The sequence below is a fragment of the Pristiophorus japonicus genome, chromosome 10 (genome assembly GCF_044704955.1).
Source record: "Pristiophorus japonicus isolate sPriJap1 chromosome 10, sPriJap1.hap1, whole genome shotgun sequence".
In the NCBI taxonomy this organism is placed as follows: domain Eukaryota; kingdom Metazoa; phylum Chordata; class Chondrichthyes; family Pristiophoridae; genus Pristiophorus; species Pristiophorus japonicus.
In genome coordinates this window covers 216,126,605-216,144,176 of record NC_091986.1, presented here as the reverse complement: position 1 = coordinate 216,144,176, position 17,572 = coordinate 216,126,605, and the positions used below count along the sequence as shown (strand labels likewise).

At 44.1% G+C, this 17,572-nt stretch overlaps 1 protein-coding gene across 2 annotated transcripts in view; it reads left to right on the top strand.

Moving 5' to 3' along the window:
* uvrag (UV radiation resistance associated gene) overlaps nucleotides 1–17,572 on the top strand; it is a 405,878-nt gene that overhangs the window by 146,365 nt on the left and 241,941 nt on the right. The gene's annotated exons all lie outside the window — the stretch shown is intronic.

Genomic DNA, 17,572 nt, shown 5'->3' with positions numbered 1-17,572 from the left:
TCCTGGCTGACCACCTGCATTCTACCCGACGTAAACTACAAGTTATCCAAAACTTGGCTGCCCATTTCTTAACTCGAACCAAAGTCCCACTCACCCATCCCCCCCTGACCTACATTGGCTCCTGGTTAAGCAACGCCTTGATTTAAATTCTCATCCTTATTTTCAAATCCTTCCATGGTCTTGTCCCTCCCTATCTCTGTAATCTCCTCCAGCCCCACAACTCCCCCTGAGATGTCTGCGCTCCACTAATTCTGCCCTCTTGAGCATCCCTGTTGCCCAGGCCCCAAGCTCTCGAACTCCCTGCTTAAATCTCTCTGCCACTACTTCTTTCCTCCTTCAAGACGCTCCTTAGAACATACCTCTTTGACCAAGCTTTTGGTCAGCTGCGCTAATTTCTACTTTTTTGGTGTAGTTCGAGAGACTTCAGTCAGGGGAAGCAAGCTCTCGGCATCGACCCTGTCAATCCCCTTCAGAATCTTATATGGTTCAATGAGATCACCTCTCATTCTTCTAAACTCCAGAAAGTATAGGCCCATTCTACACAATCTCCCATCATAAGTCAGCCCCCTCATCCCAAGAATCAATCTAATGAACCTTCGTTGCATTGTTTCCAAAATAAGTATATTCCTCCTTGGATAAGGAGACCAAAACTGTGCACAGCACTCCTGGTGTGTTCTCATCAAGTCCCTGTATAGTTGTAGCAAAACCTTCTTATTCTGATACTCCAACCCCCATGCAAAGAAGGTCAACATGCCATTTGCCTTCCTTGTTGCATGCTGTACCTGCACGTTAGCTTTCTGTGTTTAGAAAACATAGAAACATAGAAAATAGGTGCAGGAGTAGGCCATTCGGCCCTTCTAGCCTGCACCGCCATTCAATGAGTTCATGGCTGAACATGCAACTTCAGTACCCCATTCCTGCTTTCTCGCCATACCCCTTGATTCCCCTAGTAGTAAGGACTTCATCTAACTCCTTTTTGAATATATTTAGTGAATTGGCCTCAACAACTTTCTGTGGTAGAGAATTCCACAGGTTCACCACTCTGGGTGAAGAAATTCCTCCTCATCTCGGTCCTAAATGGCTTCCCCCTTATCCTTAGACTGTGACCCCTGGTTCTGGACTTCCCCAACATTGGGAACATTCTTCCTGCATCTAACCTGTCTAACCCCGTCAGAATTTTAAACGTTTCTATGAGGTCCCCTCTCATTCTTCTGAACTCCAGTGAATAAAAGCCCAGTTGATCCAGTCTTTCTTGATAGGTCAGTCCCGCCATCCCGGGAATCAGTCTGGTGAACCTTCGCTGCACTCCCTCAATAGCAAGAATGTCCTTCCTCAAGTTAGGAGACCAAAACTGTACACAATACTCCAGGTGTGGCCTCACCAAGGCCCTGGTCAATTGTAGCAACACCTCCCTGCCTCTGTACTCAAATCCCCTCGCGATGAAGGCCAACATGCCATTTGCTTTCTTAACCGCCTGCTGTACCTGCATGCCAACCTTCAATGACTGATGTACCATGACACCCAGGTCTCTTTGCACCTCCCCTTTTCCTAATCTGTCACCATTCAGATAATAGTCTGTCTCTCTGTTTTTACCACCAAAGTGGATAACCTCACATTTATCCACATTATACTTCATCTGCCATGCATTTGCCCACTCACCTAACCTATCCAAGTCGCTCTGCAGCCTCATAGCATCCTCCTCGCAGCTCACACTGCCACCCAACTTAGTGTCATCCGCAAATTTGGATTTACTACATTTAATCCCCTCGTCTAAATCATTAATGTACAGTGTAAACAGCTGGGGCCCCAGCACAGAACCTTGCAGTACCCCACTAGTCACTGCCTGCCATTCTGAAAAGTCCTCATTTACTCCTACTCTTTGCTTCCTGTCTGACAACCAGTTCTCAATCCATATCAGCACACTACCCCCAATCCCATGTGCTTTAACTTTGCACATTAATCTCTTGTGTGGGACCTTGTCAAAAGCCTTCTGAAAGTCCAAATATACCACATCAACTGGTTCTCCCTTGTCCACTCTACTGGAAACATCCTCAAAAAATTCCAGAAGATTTGTCAGGCATGATTTCCCTTTCACAAATCCATGCTGACTTGGACCTATCATATTACTTCTTTTCAAATGCACTGCTATGACATCCTTAATAATTGATTCCATCATTTTACCCACTACCGATGTCAGGCTGACCGGTCTGTAATTCCCTGTTTTCTCTCTCCCTCCTTTTTTAAAAAGTGGGGTTACATTGGCTACCCTCCACTCCATAGGAACTGATCCAGAGTCAATGGAATTTTGGAAAATGACTGTCAATGCATCCACTATTTCCAAGGCCACCTCCTTAAGTATTCTGGGATGCAGTCCATCAGGCCCTGGGGATTTATCGGCCTTCAATCCCATCAATTTCCCCAACACAATTTCCCGACTAATAAGGATTTCCCTCAGTTCCTCCTCCTTACTAGACCCTCCGACCCCTTTTATATCCGGAAGGTTGTTTGTGTCCTCCTCAGTGAATACCGAACCGAAGTACTTCTTCAATTGGTCCGCCATTTCTTTGTTCCCCGTTATGACTTCCCCTGATTCTGACTGCAGGGGACCTACGTTTGTCTTTACTAACCTTTTTCTCTTTACATATCTATAGAAACTTTTGCAATCCGTCTTAATGTTCCCTGCAAGCTTCTTCTCGTACTCCATTTTCCCTGCCCTAATCAAACCCTTTGTCCTCCTCTGCTGAGTTCTAAATTTCTCCCAGTCCCTGGGTTCGCTGCTATTTCTGGCCAATTTGTATGCCACTTCCTTGGCTTTAATGCTATCCCTAATTTCCCTTGATAGCCACGGTTGAGCCACCTTCCCTTTTTTATTTTTATGCCAGACAGGAATGTACAATCGTTGTAGTTCATCCATGCGGTCTCTAAATGTCTGCCATTGCCCATCCACAGTCAACCCCTTCAGTATCATTCGCCAATCTATCCTAGCCAATTCACGCCTCATACCTTCAAAGTTACCCTTCTTTAAGTTCTGGACCATGGTCTCTGAATTAACTGTTTCATTCTCCATCCTAATGCAGAATTCCACCATATTATGGTCACTCTTCCCCAAGGGGCCTCGCACAACGAGATTGCTAATTAATCCTCTCTCATTACACAACACTCAGTCTAAGATGGCCTCCCCCCTAGTTGGTTCCTCGACATATTGGTCTAAAAAACCATCCCTTATGCACTCCAGGAAATCCTCCTCCACCGTATTGCTTCCAGTTTGGTTAACCCAATCTATGTGCATATTAAAGTCACCCATTATAACTGCTGCACCTTTATTGCACACACCCCTAATTTCATGTTTGATGCCCTCCCCAACATCACTACTACTGTTTGGAGGTCTGTACACAACTCCCACTAACGTTTTTTGCCCTTTGGTATTCTGCAGCTCTACCCATATAGATTCCACATCATCCAAGCTAATGTCCTTCCGAACTATTGCCTTAATTTGCTCCTTAACCAGCAATGCTACCCCACCTCCTTTTCCTTTTATTCTAACTTTCCTGAATGTTGAATACCCCTGGATGTTGAGTTCCCAGCCCTGATCATCCTGGAGCCACGTCTCCGTAATCCCAATCACATCATATTTGTTAACATCTATTTGCACAGTTAATTCATCCACCTTATTGCGGATACTCCTTGCATTAAGACACAAAGCCTTCAGGCTTGTTTTTTTAACACCCTTTGTCCTTTTAGAATTTTGCTGTACAATGGCCCTTTTTGTTCTTTGCCTTGGGTTTCTCTGCCCTCCACTTTTCCTCATTCCCTTTCTGTCTTTTGCTTTTGCCTCCTTTTTGTTTCCCTCTGTCTCCCTGCATTGGTTCCCATCCCCCTGCCATATTAGTTTAAATCCTCCCCAACAGCACTAGATCACCTAAATCTGTCTGAGCACCAACATTTAAAAGTTTTTCACTATTTAAAAAATATTCTGTTTCTATTCTTCCTACCAGAGTGAATAACTTCACATTTCCCCACATTATACTCCATCTGCCACCGAACTGCCCACTCACTTAGTCTATCTATATCCCTTTGCAGACACTTTGTGTTCTCCTCACAGCTTACTGTATCATCAGTTGGTATCAGGTGTATCTCAGTAGTGTGTACTTCAGTCTTTCAGACTATGGAATTGAACAGCAGTGGATAGGTATGGGTAATTACTGTAGTTTGCAGACTTGCATCTTCAGACTGGAGGTACAAGCTTGATTGGTATTGGAAACTACAACCAAGCTGAAGAAAACCACGGCGATCGAATAGATGTTCCTCTCCCGTAGTCTGGATCCAAGTTGCAGCCAGTATGTGCAGTACACGTTTCGTCCACAGATGTCATCTGTTGCCTCCAAATATTTTGGACCCATTCATGAGAAAGTGCTGTTTACGTACAGAGCCAGAGGGAACAAGGTAGCTGCAGAGAGCTGACCTCTCCTGGGCTTCACCATTAGAGGATCACAGGATGACCAGCCCTCTGCCCCCACTGCATTGTTCTCTACCACAAGAACATCCTTTACTACTCCTTCAAAGCTGAGGACACTCACCCAGCACAGAGATGGATTGAAGCTATGCTTGAAGCCTCCGTATTATAGCATCTGTCGGTCTCCTCACCGTGAGAGATTCCTTATTTGCTCGGCCCTTCAGCGGGTGTGCGAGGGAACCATCGGCATTCGCTTCGAACAAATTTTTCCTCGCAGCAGAAGACAATTCTTAAAGGAACATGTACTCATCTTGCACAATTGCCAATCACTCACATCCAGCATTCCACACCATTTACCAATGTTTTTCCGATTTCAACACATAATTCAACAAGGGCTATGGAGGCTCAGTCTTTGAGTATTTTCAAGACAGAGATCGATAGATTTTTGGATGTCAAGGGATATGGGGATTGGACAGGAAAGTGGAGTTGAGGCCGAAGATCAGCCATGATATTGAATGGCGGAACAGGCTCGAGGCCTACTCCTGCTCCTAATTCTTATGTTCTTATTAATGTACAGAATTGACGAGCAAGAAAAGAGCAACTTGTCCATCAAGCCTGCTCAACACTCATGGGCAGAGCATCATGACATAGACACTCTTGGCCTCCACCCTGCAGCCATGTAGTCTCCTGGGAGAGGCAAAAACCCAGGACTAATACCAAGAAAAAATGCCCTGGAAAATTCCTCCCCCAACCCCCTCTGGCAACTAAAGCCAGTCTATGTGATCACATGGACCATGTGTTATCTGTGAAGCCACTTACTTTCTGTGTTTGGCGATCTCTGTCCCAATCAGGATCCGATCTTGCTCCCTCCTTAATGCTTCAAGTCTGCACCCACCATACCAGTCAAGCTCCTTCTGTATAAGCATTTGAACAACAACTCATTGATAAATTCCTGCAATTAACACCTAACGTACGTGAGAATAGTTGCAGTGTGATATTGAGGGTTGGTCTGGTTCAGATCGAATTGATTTCAGTGAATAATTGCCAGGAAAGAAAAATGATTAATTGCCCTGTCAACTCTTCCAGCATATGGATGATATGTTACTGCACACTTAGTTGATCCAGCCATTTAGATCCTATTTGGCAGAAGGCATGCTGATTTATATCACTTTGATACACAAAGCAAACCTTCAAGGTATTTTTAGTTTGAACTTTATTTGCTGAGTCGTTAACTTGTGAATTCGTTGAAAAATTTGTTTCGAGCTAATTCTGGCTTGATTAGTATGACAATTACTGATGATTATACTGTAATACATAAGATGCTGAATATGCACAAAACTGGAAGATCGTACCACTGCTTAATTTTCAAATGCATTGTGCTGTGTGATATCGGTTGTGTATTCAAACACTCTAATAACGACTCCAAGGGGTAAGGTTATAGTACTTGAACTGTATCGACTGTAGTCCTTTATTGCAACTCTTAGTGAGGACACCAAGATGTAAGCTCCCTTTTATACTTGGTTGCCTGCAGTGTACAGGTGACCCTTAGGTTTCCAGCAGCAGCACCCTCTGGTGGTACAGGTATGGTGTACACAGGGTGAAGGTACATTCAGTGGTCTAGTGTTACAGTACATACATTAACATGCATATATAATATCTTTAGTATTTTGTGCTCGTGGGTTAAGAGATCTTGGGCGCTCCTTCATGTTACATTGAAACCATTTTTACTTGGCAGCTGAGCAGAAGTGACCACATAACTTGTATCTGATTCCAATCTGACTCCAGAGTGCAATGGCTTGAAACCACATTAGAGAGGCCCATCTATCACCACTTCTGTAAATTCCCAATTAGCAGCCATCAAAGGGGCGAAATGGCCTGCCTGACCAAGTTGCTTGACAGTTTTTGCCAAGAGATGTGATATCCCAAATAGATATTGAGAACATAAGTACACAAGAAATAAGAGCAGGAGAAGGCCATACGGCCCCTCGAACTTGCTCCGCCATTCAAAAAGCTCATCGCTGATCTCTTGCATCAACTGCCTGCCCTCTGCCCATATCGCTCGAGTCTCTTCGTGCCCAAAAATCTATCGATCTCAGCATTGAGTATACAAGTCAACTGAGCAATCACAGCCCCCTGGATAAAGATCAGCCTTGATCTTATTGAATGGTGGTGCAGGCTCGAAGGGCCGAAAATAGGTCCTGCACCTATTTTCTATGTTTCTAATTCCAAAGTTTCACAACTTTGAGTGAAGAAATTTCTCCTCATCTCAGTCCTAAATGGCTGACCCCTTATTCCTGAGACTATGCTACCTTGTTCTTGACTCTCCAGCCACGGGAAACATATACTCCGTCAAGCCCTCAGAGTGTTATGTTTCAATGAGAGATGGGAAGCACTATGTAGATTTCCGCAACAATTTAATAAATTTCCGCATGAAAGGCTGCTGCAGATGGTGGGTCTCCTGGGAAGCAGTGAGTGCTCGTTAGCTAAGATGTTGGGTTGGGGAAATGTAGAGCGTGAAGAGGTGCCCGAGGGATCGCTGCTTGGTTACAAACCTCTTGGACTCGGAAGTAAATGCAAGTTAGTTAATTTCAGGAAATATATTGAACAGCAGAGGACTAGTTGGGGGAGGGGGAACAATCAAAACCTTGAACAGTCAAGGAACCACAGAGGGATCTAGAAGAAAATTTGCCAACGGGCAGAACTGTGGCGGATGAAATTCAATTAAGTGTAAAATGTTACACTTTGGAAGAAACAAAAGGGAGGAATTAATAAATGGTGTCAAACTGGCTTGTGGGAATGCATTGTTGACCTGGGAGTAAATATTTGGGGACTTTGTGCAGGTGTAGAGGATACTCTAGAGTAGCAAAGTTAAACCACGACTGCAGGATAACTGGGATGTAGGTATAAACTGGTTCATGGTCAGCTCAGTTAGGAAGTGCATCACACTTACCGTCATTTAATAACTGGAATCATCTTCCAGGTAGAGTGTGTTATGTCTTGAATAAAGAATCTGACCAGATACTGTGAGCTCAAAGTAATGTGTGACCATAGTCCTTTATTACAGTTCTCCAGAGTGCCTCTCCAGCCTGTGAGGCCTCCTTATGTGCAGGTGCTCCCAAGGGATTGTGGGATCCCTTGGGACGCCAGGGGATGAGCCCTCGGGTGGTTAAACGAAGTAGTTACAGGTTTACATATATAACAGAGTGGGTAAGCCAAAATCTCAAATTGAAAAGGCTATTGGAGACTGTGATGGGGAGACTGTAGGGTTGCTGGTGGATTGAGCTGGTTTGATCAGGTGGCCTCTCTCAACAACACTTATTTTTGTGACTTTGTAGAGCTGATTTCTGCCTTTTTGATTCTCTCCCTTTTTACATAGAATCTACAGCACAGAAAAATGTGGGGTAGCATTGCTGGTTAAAGAGAAGATTAATGCAATAGTTAGGAAGGACATTAGCTTGGATGATGTGGAATCTATATGGGTAGAGCTGCAGAACACCAAAGGGCAAAAAACATTAGTGGGAGTTGTGTACAGACCTCCAAATAGTAGTAGTGATGTTGGGGAGGGCATCAAACAGGAAATTAGGGGTGCATGCAATAAAGGTGCAGTTATCATGGGTGACTTTAATATGCATATAGATTGAGCTAACCAAACTGGAAGCAATACGGTGGAGGAGGATTTCCTGGAGCGCATAAGGAATTTTTTTCTAGACCAATATGTCGAGGAACCAACTGGGGGGGGAGGCCATCTTAGACTGGGCGTTGTGTAATGAGAGAGGATTAATTAGCAATCTCGTTGTGCGAGGCCCCTTGGGGAAGAGTGACCATAATATGGTGGAATTCGACATTAGGATGGAGAATGAAACAGTTAATTCCAGAACTTAAAGAAGGGTAACTTTGAAGATATGAGGCGTGAATTGGCTAGGATAGATTGCGAATGATACTTAAGGGGTTGACAGTGGATGGGCAGTGGCAGACATTTAGAGACCACATGGATGAACTACAACAATTGTACATCCCTGTCTGCTGTAAAAATAAAAAAGGGAAGGTGGCTCAACCGTGGCTATCAAGGGAAATCAGGGATAGTATTGAAGCCAAGGAAGTGGCATACAAATTGGCCAGCAATAGCAGTGAACCCGGGGACTGGGAGAAATTTAGAACTCAGCAGAGGAGGACAAAGGGTTTGATTCGGGCAGGGAAAATAGAGTACGAGAGGAAGCTTGCAGGGAACATTAAAACGGACTGCAAAAGCTTCTATAGATATGTAAAGAGGGAAAGGTTAGTAAAGACAAACATAGGTCCCCTGCAGTCAGAATCAGGGGAAGTCATAACGGGGAAACAAAGAAATGGCAGAAATTTGGTTCAGTATTCACTAAGGAGGACACAACCAACCTTCCGGATATAAAAGGGGTCAGAGGGTCTCTTAAGAAGGAGGAACTGAGGGAAATCCGTCTTAGTCGGAAAATTATGTTGGGGAATTTGATGGGATTGAAGGCCGATAAATCCCCAGGGCCTGATGGACAGCATTCCAGAGTACTTAAGGAGGTGGCCTTGGAAATAGCGAATGCATTGACAGTCATTTCCCAACATTCCATAGACTCTGGATCAGTTCCTATGGAGTGGAGGGTAGCCAATGTAACCCCACTTTTTAAAAAAAAAGGAGGGGGAGAGAAAACAGGGGATTATAGACCGGTCAGCCTGACATCGGTCGTGGGTAAAATGATGGAATCAATTATTAAGGATGTCATAGCAGCGCATTTGGAAAAAGGTGACATGATAGGTCCAAGTCGGCATAGATTTGTGAAAGGGAAATCATGCTTAACAAATATTCTGGAATTTGTTGAGGATGTTTCCAGTAGAGTGAACAAGGGAGAAATCAGTTGATGATGTGTATTTGGACTTTCAGAAGGCTTTCAACAAGGTCCCACACAAGAGATTAAAGCACGTGGGATTGGGGGTAGTGTACTGACGTGGATTGAGAACTGGTTGGCAGACAGGAGGCAAAGAGTAGGAGTAAATGGGTACTTTTCAGAATGGCAGGCAGTGACTAGTGGGGTATCGCAAGGTTCTGTGCTGGGGCCCCAGCTGTTTACATTGTACATTAATGATTTAGACGAGGGGATTAAATGTAGTAAATCCAAATTTGCAGATGACACTAAATTGGGTGGCAGTGTGAGCTGTGAGGAGGATGCTATGAGGCTGCAGAGTGACTTGGATAGGTTAGGTGAGTGGGCAAATGCATGGCAGATGTAGTATAATGTGGATAAATGTGAGGTTATCCACTTTGGTGGTAAAAACAGAGAGACAGACTATTATCTGAATGGTGACAGATTAGGAAAAGGGAAGGTGCAACGAGACCTGGGTGTCATGGTACATCAGTCATTGAAGGTTGGCATGCAGGTACCGCAGGCGGTTAAGAAAGCAAATGGCATGTTGGCCTTCATAGCGAGGGGATTTGAGTACAGGGGCAGGGAGGTGTTGCTACAGTTGTACAGGGCCTTGGTGAGGCCACACCTGGAGTATTGTGTACAGTTTTGGTCTCCTAACTTGAAGGACATTCTTGCTATTGAGGGAGTGCAGCGAAGGATCACCAGACTGATTCCTGGGATGGTGGGACTGACCTATCAAGAAAGACTGGATCAACTGGGCTTGTATTCACTGGAGTTCAGAAGAATGAGATCTCATAGAAACGTTTAAAATTCTGATGGGTTTAGACAGGTTAGATGCAGGAAGAATGTTCCCAATGTTGGGGAAGTCCAGAACCAGGGGTCACAGTCTAAGGATAAGGGGTAAGCCATTTAGGACCGAGATGAGGAGAAACTTCTTCACCCAGAGAGTGGTGAACCTGTGGAATTCTCAACCACAGAAAGTTGTTGACGCCAATTCACTAAATATATTCAAAAAGGAGTTAGATGTAGTCCTTACTACTAGGGGGATCAAGGGGTTTGGCGAGAAAGCAGGAATGGGGTACTGAAGTTGCATGTTCAGACATGAACTCATTGAATGGCGGTGCAGGCTCGAAGGGCCAAATGGCCGACTCCTGCACCTATTTTCTATGTTTCTATTATCTATGTTTCTATTCAGCCGTACCATCTGTGACTGTGTTTATGCTCCATACTCGCCTCATCCCACCCTACTTCATCTAACCCCATCATCATAACCTTCTGTTCCTTTCTCCGTCAAGTACTTGTCGTCAAGTACTTGTATCTATGCTGTTCGCTTTAACTACTCCATTGGTAGCAAGTTCCACATTCTAACCACTCTCTGGGTGAAGAAGTTCCTTAATACCTTCATAGATTTTTTCCAATTTTTTGCAGTCTGCTTTTATATCCCTCATTGCTGATATACCCGCGCTCTCACTGTTGCTTGCTTGCTCTTTTGTTGTTTCCAATTTAAGCTGCAGAAAGTCTTAACTTCCACAAAACCTGAATCGACCATGCCGTCAATCTGCTAAACTGCAATTTTCCCATTTCTTCAAAAAAGGACTGGCGACCAATGTTTCCGCTAAGCTGTGTAGCCGCACCGATGTTTGGAGGTCCGCGCAGGTCGCTCACCGACTTCTCAATGGGAGATTTCACGCACGCATGAAATTTTGCATGAGCCGCGCAGCCCGTTAAACGGATCGCATACCCAAAACAAAATAGGGCGAACATTGCCAGTAACACTTCTGTTTTTTTCTTAAACGTACAATTGTTTTATAATTTCTAACAGTAAATAGGGAAAAAATATTCCGTCCGGCGAGTGGGTCAATAACTGGAGATGATAGATTCAAAATCATTGGAAAAAGGTCTCGCGGGGAGAGGAGGAGAAATGTTTTCCGAGTCGCTGGGATCTGGAACACTTCACTTGAAAAGGTGGTAGAAGCTGATTCCATAAATCATTTTGAAAGGGAGTTGGACAGTTACTTGTGGCTGAGGGATCTACAGGGTTGTGGGATGAAGCACAACTGCTCTGTCAAAGAGCTGGCACAGGCACGACGGGCTGAACGGCCTCCTTCTGTGCTGTACGTATCGATGATTCTATTGGTCTATGATTTAATGGATCTTGGATGTTGCACTTAAGCCTCACCATGTTTTTCCCTACTCTAAGCTAAACATACCATCACCATAGGCAGTCCCTCGGAATCGGGAAAGACTTGCTTCCACTCCCAAAGTGAGTTCTTTGATGGCTGAGCAGTCCAATACGAGAGCCACAAATCCTGTTAGAGGTGGGACAGACATTCATCGAGGGAAGGGTTGGGTGGGGCTGGTTTTCCGCGTGCTCCTTCCGCTGCCTGCGCTTGACCTCTTCACGCTCTTTGCGTTGAGACTCGAAGAGCTCAACACCCTCCCGGATGTATTTTCTCCATCTCGGTCGTGGCCCAGTCGGCAGCTAAAGGTTTAGGCAGACTGCCTCTTCTGAGCTTTCTGCCATTCGTTTCGTGAACCATTCTGCCAGTAGTGAGTGCCACTTATCCTCTTTGTTTTGTTCTGTTAGTCCACCATCCTCCAGAACTATTGCTGAGATCTGGAACCTCCCCCCCCCACCATTGTGGAAATATAGTGCACACAGCATGTTTGACTGTGTGCACATATTTTAACAACACCACCTCGAAGAGCAAAGGGAAGCAGGTACATGGGAACAATGTCGCCTCCAAATTGCCCTCAAGTCACACACCATCCCGACTTGAAAATACATCAGTCGTTCCTTCGTCTCTGGGTCAAAACGTGGAACTCCCTCCCCAACAGCACTGTGGGAGCACCTTCACCACACGGACTGCAGCAGTTCAAGAAGGTGGCTCACCACCACCTTCTCAAGGGTAACTAGGGATGGGCAATAAATGCTCGTGACACCCACAAATAGAGAATGATTACAAAGGAAAAACTTGGTGTTGCAAGCAATCAAAAGTCCTTATCTTTCCCTTCATTTTCTTAAGAAAATACAGTAATCTTTTGAGGAGCTTTTCAATAGATGAGCATTTGATAGTTTTGACTGACGGTCCAGGACGACCTGTAACAAAGTGAGTTACCTATTGGGTTTCAGGGCCATATTGTGCAGGACTGATTTAAATTGTGACTCATCGGAGGTGGGTCATCATCATAGACAATCCCTCAAGATCGAGGAAGACTTGCTTCCACTCAAAGTGAATTCTCAGGTAGCTGAACAGTCCAATGCAGGAATTACAATCCCTGTCACAGATGGAACAGACAGTGGTTGGAGGAAAGGGTGGGTGGGGAGTCTGGTTTGCCACACGCTCCTTCCGCTGCCTGCGCTTGGTTTCTGCATGCTCTCGGCGACGAGATTCGAGGTGCTCAGCGCCCTCCCGGATGCTCTTCCTCCACTTTGGACCAGGGATTCCCAGGTGATGGTCGGGATGTTGCGCTTTACCAAGGAGGCTTTGAGGGTGTCCTTGAAGTGTTTCCTGTACCGACCTGGGGCTCGCTTGCCATGTAAGAGTTCCGAGAAGAGCGCTTCCTAAGGGAGTCTCGTGTCGGGCTTGCGGACAATGTGGCCTGCCCAACGAAGCTGGTCGCGTGTGGTCAGCGCTTCGAGGCAGTTGGGGAAGATGAACAATTTGAGTGAACTTTTCATATTTGAGATGAAGCTTTCATCTAATGTGACACTGGGCAGTAACCTGTGCCTCTTCAGACATTGTGCAGTAACCTGTGTCTCTTCAGACTTCACAGTGACGAACCATTAGGTCACGATGGGCACCATGATACTCGACCTGACCGACTCGTGGCCAAATGTGGATTATAATCTGCTGAAAGTACATAAATCTGCATCACCTAGTGAAAATTCTCAGTATTTGTGATTTATGCGCAGCTGAAAGGAATTACAAATGCATTATTTCATTGAACATAGCAGAATGTTGGCTGTAGGATTTCCTCAAAGTGTTACCCTGAGTGTAGCGACTGCTTAAACTTTAAAAAAAAAAGCATATGCCTAGCAGAATAATTAAAGATTTTGTCTTTCCAGAGTTGAGTTTTGTACAATTTCAGAGGTACATTCTACACCTGTTAATGTTGAAAGAAAAATTGAACCATCCTGAAGGTTGCATTAAGCAATTTATTTGCAAGATTTCGATTTCAAATCAAATTCCAAGTTGCTTAATTCAAATTAAGAGAAGTGGACTCTCAAGCATGGGAGTGAAGTACAGGTAGCAACTTGTAGTTTAAGATGATGGCTCAATGCTAAAGCATCTTGGTTTAAGTCTGACCCCTCCCCGTAGCATGTTGGTTGTTGGTAACAAAGCATTAAATATGCCTAATGACTGAGCTGGTGAATTATTGATTACATTAGGTGTGACGTTTGAAAATGTTGCCAGCATTTTCAGTGATTACTTCAGCTAATCAGATTTATCTGTCCCCTCTCTTTGGGAAAGTAGTCACTTGTTCCCCTGGTACCAGAGTGCTCTGTCTTGAGGGGAGCTACATATTACTTGGTCGCACATCATAGAAGGTTATTGAGAACATAACATCAGAAATAGGAGTAGGCCATATGGCCTCTCGAACCTGCTCTGCCATTCAATAAGATCATGGCTGATCTTTGACCTCAACTCCATCTTCCTGCCCTATCCTCATATTCCTTGATTCCTTCAGTGTCCAAAAATCTATCTGTCTCAGTCTTGAATATTCTCAACACCTGAGCATCCACAGCCCTCTGGACCAGAGAATTCCAGTGGTTCTCAACCCACTCAGTGAAGACATTTCTCTTCATCTCAGTCCTAAATGGGCGGCTCTTTATGACCCCTTGCTCTCGACTCTCCAACCGGAGGAAACAGCCTTTCGGCTTCTACCCATTCAAGCCCTGTAAGAATTTTATGTTACGATTCAATGAGATCGCACCTCATTCTTCTGAACTCCAGAGAATAAAGGCCCATTCTGCTCAATTTCTCCTTCTAGGACAGTCCAGGAATCCATTTAGTGAACTTAAACAAGCTACTTTGGACCACATAATTACACCCTTAATCAGCATTACCATTGAAGCCAAATGTTCCAATTCCCACCGCGAACATTTATCGCCTTGAAGGGAAAATTCATGAAAAATGTAAAATTACTCACAGCTTTGAGTAAATATCTTGCTGTACAGAATGTACCTTTTTCTAGATTTTCAATAGTAAAAAGTCGTGTCTTGTATTTTCAGCGAGCTAATCTACCTGACCATTTTTGTAATGGTTTCCGGTGCCAGTGTTACTTCACGGTGCTGGTTGTAGACGTCACATCTGTGCTGGAATATATCCATCATTTTACATATTGCAGCTTACCAGTGTGCTAACGCCCAAATCAATCTGGAGAACTTTTAGTCTGTACTAGTTTCTGTCTGAGGGCGGTAGTTTGAAAGACTCATTGCCCAGAAATGTCATAGAGTTGATTACGTTATGGCCATTCATCTCGCAACTTTCTGTCCAAATGCATAAATCAATGGCGTCCTTTCCAGCCGAGGTTACAGCTGCAGTTGTTCAAAACTGCGGCAATTTTCAACCTCTCATTCCGTTTTCATGACCGTTTGCTATTTTTGGTTAAATGTAGACATCTGTGAAAACATGACTCTGCTGTCAAATTCGGAGATCACTTTTTTTGCAAAAAATAACTGCTGCAGACAGTTTTGTAGCACCTCAGTGGTAATTAGTGATAGACAGCGCTGTCAACTTAAGCAGAGATTGCTGCAGAAAAGCGTGATCTAGAATGAAGACACCTTGCAATAACAAGCGACAAGTTCTCGTTCATCTGAATTTCTATTTGGTCTTTATTTTAAAACATTTTCTACTGAATGCTCTTTGAGGAAGGGAAATTAACCTCTTTTTGCATTATAATTTTCAATTTTGTGGTGACTTTTAAGGCAATTATCCATACGGACAAAGCCTTAATTTCGTAACCTATTTTATGGAACTCTCCACATACCCAGAGTAAAATGTCAGCGTGGCTACACTGGTGGCGATTTGTCTTGTGTCTTGTTCAACAACTGCAGTATTGCACTTTAATATTCTCTGCTTATTGCCAGTTAATGTTAACATAGAAACATAAAAACATAGAAAATAGGCGCAGGAACAGGTCATTCGGCCCTTTGAGCCTGCACCACCATGCAATATGATCATGGCTTCGTCTAAATCATTAATAAATATTGTAAATAGCTGGGGTCCCAGCACTGAACCCTGCGGTACCCCACTAGTCACTGCCTGCCATTCTGAAAAGGACCCGTTTATTCCCACTCTTTGCTTCCTGTCTGCCAACCAATTCTTTATCCATGTCAATACATTACCTGCAATACCATGTGCTTTAATTTTGCACACTAATCTCTTGTGTGAGATCTTGTCAAAAGCCTTTTGAAAGTCCAAATACACCACATCCACTGGTTCTCCCTTGTCCACTCTACTAGTTACATCCTCTCAAAATTCTTGAAGATTTGTCAAGCCTGATTTCCCTTTCATAAATCCATGCTAACTTGGACCGATCCTGTCACTGCTTTCCAAATGCGCTGCTATTGCATCTTTAATAATTGATTCCAGCATTTTCCCCACTACCGATGCCAGGCTAACCGGTCTATAATTCCCTGTTTTCTCTCCCTCCTTTTTTAAAAAGTGGGGTTACATTAGCTACTCTCCAATCCATAGGAACTGCTCCAGAGTCCATGGAATGTTGTAAAATGACCACCAATGCATCCACTATTTCTAGGGCCACTTCCTTAAGTTCTCTGGGATGCAGACTATCAGGCCCTGGGGATTATATTAATGGCAAGTCCCATCCACTCCAAGCACCCATTTTCCTATTGAGCTAAAGATTTTGTTCACACTTCAAATTCTCCTTGACTTCATCCTATCCTGCACATTGTCATTGTGTGTATCCCTTACTCTTCTAAAATTGGCCTTCACCTTGTCCTCCATCTCCACCCGTTCACCCACTACACTTCTGCTCTTTCGAACTCTGTGGCCTCTTCTCTCTGCCCTCATCATCTCCTTCTCTCCTTTTTAAAAATTGCCTCAAAAGTGTCTGTTTTCCTCTGTGTCTTTTGATTTCTTCCTCCCCAAACCCCCTTCACTTTTCTTTTTTTTTAAAGTCTTGGTCTTGCACTGTTTTTCCTCCCATTGTGACGAGCTCTGAGACACCTTGCTGCAAGTGAAATAATGCAAGTTGTCCCTGAGCTTGCCCCACAATTCAGTGGGCAGCACAAACAATGTGGGCACTTGTCATATCCGAGAGCAACAATCGCGCCTTTAACATAGTAACATCTCCCAAGGTGCTTCACAAGAGTGTTATAAAACAAAATTTGACACCGAGCCACACGAGATAGCTTGATCAAAGAGGTAAGTTTTAAGGAGCATCTTGAAGGAGGCTTAAAGCTCGTGATGCCAATGCTAGCTGACTCCATCTTCAAATATTCCATCTGATGACCTCTAGATTGGTGTGACGTTATCATAAGATACACTTCAGATACAGAAATGTGTTTTGAAGATTGTGCATCTTGATTTTAAAAAGAGTAGACATGTAGGAGGCAAGAACAGCATGTAGGATGGTGTATGTGAAGACATGTATTCAAATGTCGGCCTTGCCAGCGACATGCACATCCCAAGAATGAATTGGAGTCGTTGCGATCAAAATGGGGCAGAATATCAAAATAAGGTTCTACCGATGATCTGGCGTATCTTCTGTAGAATTTACCCCCGCGCCTTCCCCCTCCCCCCCCCCCCCCCCCCCAGAGAAACAAGAAGTTTTAGCCATTTCTCCATCATACCCGCCAGTCTTCTGCCAAAGTTAAGGCGGAGATCAGGAGAACCCTCATGAAAATTCTAGGAGTATGTCTTCTGTGCGTCATTAAAACCTGTTTTCAGCTTTGAATCAATGATTTTCTTTTTTTTTTAAAAACACAACTAGCATTTCTTGTGTGAATCAACTGATTTTCAAGAGAGTCTTTGCTGAAATTTGTCTCGTTTTGTGCAAAATTTGAGCGGCTGGGTGCCAAACCTGATCTCTAGCTTTTGTCAATGCCACTCTTGAACTATCCACTAGAAGGTAACAGAGTACTTGAAGATGACTTCTTTTAAAACCTCATCTCTACTTTGCACCAATCTACTACCAAGCAGCTAAAACTGAAATCTTTCTGTGCGTGAAATTGTGCTTGGAAACTAGCACAGCTGTTTGTAAC